This window comes from Temnothorax nylanderi, unplaced genomic scaffold (genome assembly GCF_030848795.1).
Source record: "Temnothorax nylanderi isolate EJ_2023f unplaced genomic scaffold, tnyl_v1.0 TNYL_tig0012_pilon, whole genome shotgun sequence".
In the NCBI taxonomy this organism is placed as follows: Eukaryota; Metazoa; Arthropoda; class Insecta; order Hymenoptera; family Formicidae; genus Temnothorax; species Temnothorax nylanderi.
In genome coordinates this window covers 1,008,617-1,013,199 of record NW_027249074.1, presented here as the reverse complement: position 1 = coordinate 1,013,199, position 4,583 = coordinate 1,008,617, and positions in this window count along the sequence as shown.

Below are 4,583 nucleotides of genomic sequence, written 5' to 3'. Positions count from 1 at the left end.
TCAATAAGCGAGTTCCGTAAGCGATTTTTAAAATCCTTTTTACGACCCAATAAGTGCGGGAAATGTAACGGTTTGGTAGTTTTGAATAACTTCGTCGGAATAATCAGAATATTAATAAGAATATTAAGCAAAAAGAAAGATGTTTATTGTGACATCAACATATTTTATGTGAATGCATAATCCATAATGTCGTACTTTGCGTCAGTATACCAGTTGGATTATGTCAACATAATGTGCTCGTAAACATAGAGAATCAAAATGTTGAAAGATAGAAAAGGAAGGCGAAGAGGAATTAAAAATTATTTATTTATTTATTTATTTATTTATTTATTTAACGGGATATGATCCCTTTAGTACAATTAACAAAGTGACAACTGTTTAACGAAATAGTTTAACAAACAATAAATGCATAAGCAAGAAAAATGTTTAATGATTAAATCATTGACGCTCGTGTTTAATTCTTCTTTAAGATATTTATTTATTTTTTACATACAAATTGCAGATTATCTTGCATCGATGTTTTTTGTGAAAATAATGCTTTTTCTCGTGAAAGGAACACGCGGAAAGGGACGAGGCTCCATTATGCTAAGGATACCACTCGATAATCGTATACGGCCGTAAATGTCGTTTATTTTCAATAACCGACTTCATCGATAAAGGTCGGGCGCAGTCGCCGTCGTGTTACGACATTCTGCGGGGCCCATTCCGAGTATTTACTCACTCGTGCCGTGACAATTCACGTTCTTAGCGTCTTTCGAACGAGCGATGGATTTTTATGACGCGTATTCGTTTCTCCTCTCCTCGCCTCGAGGCAGAAACGATCGCGTCGACGTTGATTGCTCGATAAAAGTGACGTCGGCCGTTCGGCGCGCGGTAGTAAGTGTCTCGCGCGATCGCGATATGACGCGAAATACGAGGCAAAGCGATTCTCATGCCTTGCCGGCGCGAAAAAGCCGATGCGCGAAAACGATCCGAGGATAATGGCGAATCGGATTTTACGTATAAGGAACGTGGAGGAGTTCGCGCGTGTGTGCGCGCCACATGCCAGCAAGGAATGATCCTTGTTAACCCCTCGGCCGTTGCACGGCCACGCGTATCGAGAATGCATACATAAATTAAGGAATTACGGAAATTCTTACGATGTTGCTTCACGCCGTGAAGGCTGCCTTCTCTGCGTATGTACGCATTAAACCGTTCACGTAGGGGGGTTCAGGAAGTGGATCGGCGAGATAATCTAAAAAATTGATACAATTGTGTTTTTAATCGTGGAATACAGATAAAAACGTATTAACATGCTCTTCGATATTTGACCGCGGTTTAGGTTGATAGAATCTGGAGTAAGCTACATCCGAAATTTCAGACCATCCTGTATTTCTCGAAGAAAGGTAGAGCGTGATGAACGGCGCCAGATTCGACAGATTAAACTCGCAGTGAACGCGCGGTTTGTACGTACATCGATTTCCAGTACGAGGGCCGCAAGGCGCTGTTATATGGACCAAACTGGGCCCATAATTATGGGCTGGTTCACTTACACGCGGTACCGCTATTTTTGCCGTACATCGGATAAGTGCTCGCATCGCGACCTGCCCCAAACCAACCTGATACTTCGGGCCTTAAAGACCCACGAATCGTCGCCTCAATTATGCTCTCAAAATTTAGGGAAATCTATTTAACAAAATCTTTGGAATAGTTTAATTATATAAAAAATTTTAATCAGGATTTAATACCCTTTACCAAGCTGCTTTTCTAAAGAGGATAATTTCTTTCGTTAAAACTTTATTATCCGACCTATCATTAGATCCATCTACAGAATATATATTAAGTCTATTTAGAATTTCTTAGGAGAATAAAGAGTTCAATCGCACTCAGGATTAATTTTTACCAACTTTATTTCGAGATGTTTTCAAGCGGTGCATTGAACAATTTTAAAACGTCGAATTCACGAAGGGGTAACGGTAGATACTTTTCGCAGCACGCCCCAGTGAATTTACGAGAGGAAATGTGTGGCCTCGGTTATTTGTCGACGACTTCGGCATTTATTTTTCTTGCACCCGGCGGGTATTTCCTCCGTTGTTGCCCACCGCCGCCAGTGTATTTCTGCCGTTGCTTTTCCGCGGTGCGTCTGCGCCACGCGGTGCGATGAAAATTCACGGATGCACTCGGCTGCCGGATGCAGTTTGCATAATGCGGTAGTAACTTATCGCGCCTGCATATCGTTGCCGGGACGCGGCTTGACCGCGAACACTGCGGGACATCGTCCGATTTTTTCGCGCGATAGTTCCATAAATGGTAACATGGTGATTAGCTGCTTACGACCCGGCGGCTATACAGGGCGTTCTAAAACTACATGCTAATATCGCACAGATATCGCCCTTCATATTTTTTAATTAATTTTAATTGGATCTCACATTGAAAATATCCTGAAAATGTCCTATCGAAAAACTTCCTATTGAAAAGTACGCCTAATATTGAAAATTGAAAAGAATTTTGAAAAAATTCGGAATTTAATGAAATTCTGACTAAGAAAAAATTATCCTCTCCTTCTCTGTCACATTCGTAAAAATTTGTTAATTAAATTTTGTTAACGTTATTCGGAATATATCTCTTCAATCGGAGGAACATCGTTTATGCATGAAGAGGCCTGTATCTTCGCGTGCACTACGACGCCGCGCGACGTCACGAATAGCCTCGTTCGTTCCCGGCGATGGAGATCGATTTTAATGGCATTATACGTTACCCTTGACGATCTGCCACACGGAATTTCAAGTACGAGAGCCGCGCGCGAGAATGTCGCGAATTATCCTTCTCCTTGCCCAACCGCCATCGCCAGCCGCGACTCGTACGAGCGATGTCCTTACAATCGCGCGGCTACTCGTTCGTACAATCGCTTCGTGAGAAGAGCCATATTACTCCGGACGGCCTCGAGACACATCGTGCGAATACCGTGACTGCGATACGGACGGAACTAAATCGTTTTCCGTAATGGCGGTAATTATGCGAGGCATTCTTCCATTAGAAGTTTTTCAATTACGGCATTCCGCGGGGCTTCCGTTTATAAGAGGGACCTCCGCGCCGCGCCGAGCGACGCGGCGAATTTTTCTGATGGACAATCTCTCCGGGGAATTGCGTTTGACTAATCATCAGCGATATACGCGCGACATCCCGTAAACATTGATACGTTATTACGGTTGATTTTACGACCACGTAAAGCGCAACGGCGTATCTTGCGCGGCGTAGGCATGGCAGACACGCGAATTGCTTGTAAATTTTACAACCGCCGCGCTATTATAGTAGCTCGTTTTGTTTAATTAATTTGACCACCGGAATAAACATGGATTCGCCTAATTGACTGTCGCATAAATGGATACTGCTCGTCGGGAATGCAATTTAGTAACGTGACATTTCGGATTCTTTAAAATTAATGAGCTTGTTTTAATAATCACGCGAGTGATGTACTTCAGAATATACTCGGAAAGCTTATATAAAGACATGATGCATGTTCGCTGCAGATACGAACACTATTAATATTACTTCATTAATTATGTATAATTTGACTATATTTTATTGATTTACAGCATGATAAAAATTTTTAGAGGTGAGATGGTTGGTAACGCGACGATTTTATTTATTTTATTTATTAACAGAATTAACAAATTCAACGCTGTGCCAATTCGATCGTTTATCTCATTTTCGCGTTTCATTTCAACGACACGACGAGATTAACTTTTTCTCCCCCCTGGTATAGGATCCTGGATCCTAGTTTGCTCCCGCGAATATCCCTCGCGCCACGGCTTTCCGACGCTCATGCACCCTCCCGTGCCTGCTGCACCCACTTTCGTTTTCGCTGTCGATTGTGGATTTGGCAGACCCAAGTGGCGTCGCTCCCACGCGGGACAGGACACCAGAGGGACACCCGGGGATTCGATGGATGAATTATTTACCCGATTATGTCGCGGCGCAAAGGTCTCCCACCCTGCACGGCACCAAGGCCACGCTGCATTATTAACGCGCATTACGACGAAGCAAAAGCCTCGCTTCTCGCAGCAGTCTTTACCTGAGACAGGTAAAGCGGGTGCGTTTTACGGGTTTTCTTTGACGGATTACTTGCCCGGCGGTATCCGAAAGCGGATAATACCTCGGCAACTATCCGGTGTCCATTTTACAATGTCATTTACCGTGTTTGAGTGATGATATTACGGTAGTGTTGCCATAAATCTCGAATCCTTTTGGATTTTCGGATACCTATAAAAATCTTGAAAATCAGTAGTTTTATCGCAGCGATAGTCAAAGCATACACCGAATATTTAGAGTGTATATTGCTTTCTACATTTTTCTTTCTCGTAAATTTGCCATGTGTTAACAAACGCGTCCGATAGTTTGACCAAAGGTTAGTAGATAATTCCTCCTGAGGATTATCTATTATCTCCGCTTCCTTGGTAGTTTCTATCGGGATTACGTATAAACCTCTTTGCTACCGCTCCCTTCTCACCCTTCCGCCTCTTTAGTTACCCTCGCAGGGGACGTTCTCGCGGGATTTTCGATAAGGTCTTAACCTTTCTTCTTTCCTTCCGTCTGTTCCTTTC